Source organism: Agelaius tricolor, unplaced genomic scaffold (assembly GCF_023055355.1).
Source record: "Agelaius tricolor isolate 1412-34295 unplaced genomic scaffold, bAgeTri1.0.p SCAF_13, whole genome shotgun sequence".
NCBI classification, from domain to species: domain Eukaryota; kingdom Metazoa; phylum Chordata; class Aves; order Passeriformes; family Icteridae; genus Agelaius; species Agelaius tricolor.
In genome coordinates, this window is record NW_027269273.1 from 4,926,745 (window position 1) to 4,927,862 (window position 1,118).

Genomic DNA, 1,118 nt, shown 5'->3' on the forward strand with positions numbered 1-1,118 from the left:
GCACCTGGAGGGGCTGAGGGACATTGGGGACTGTTCAAGGGACACTGAGGAGGGTCCCTGGGGCATTGGGCAGGGGTCAAGGGGCATCAGGACGGTGCCTGGGGTGCACAGGGAGTCAGGGAGGGTTTGCAGGACACCAGAGGGGACACTGGGGACTGTCCATGGGCATCCAGGAGCACTCTGTGGGGAACTGTGGCTGGCTGTGAGGCTCTGGGGAGGGTCCATGGGGCACGGGGGGCTGGGGCAGTGGGGGATGCCCACGGGACATTGGGGTGGAGGGGATGGTCCAGGTGGCACTGGGGACTCTGTGTATGGCCTTGGGAGCATGAAGGTGCCCCCTGGCCTGGTGGGACATGTCCCCATGTCCTGGGGCTCTGCCGGGGCACTCAGGGCACTGGGGTGGCTGGACTGTCACAGGAAGCACTGGAGCTGGGAGATCAGGGCAGAGAAGCTGGGCACGTTTGTATTTCTGGGTGTTTCTGGCCAGGGCCAAGCAGGAAATGGAAATGGAAATGGACAGAGGCACGTGGGTGTGAACGGATTTGGGATTAGTCATAAATTCACTGTTGATTCAATGAACTCTCCATGACTTCTAGTGGGACTCAGTGTTGGCTGCTGGTCCCCACGCTCTGCTGGGCTCTCTCTCCCTCTGGCAAGCTGGAGGAGCAGCTGCAGGCCATGGAGCACACAGAACCTGGCTCTTCCCTCCTGTGAGCTCTGGAGGTCCCTGCACAGGAGCAGTGAGGGAGAGGAGGGACAGGAGCACTCAGTCCTGTGCCCACAGCCCTCACACACATCCCCAGGTTCCCACTCCTGTCCCCAAGGCCGCTGTGTCCCTGGTCTTGGTTACCCCTTGCTCCTGGGAGACATTTCTCTTCCTCCCTCCATGCAGCTGCTCTCAAACCGCCTCAGGCAATACTCAGATTCTCTGGAACTCCCTTGCTGCGGGCTTGGGGTTGGAAAGGAACTTAAAGATCATCCCATGGCATGAGCAGGGACACCTTCCTCTATCCCAGGCTGCTCCAAGCCCTGTCCAACCTGGCCTTGGGCACTCCCAGGGATGGAGCATCCACAATAATTTGCACCTTAAGTTCTATTAACAGACAAAACAACCCTGA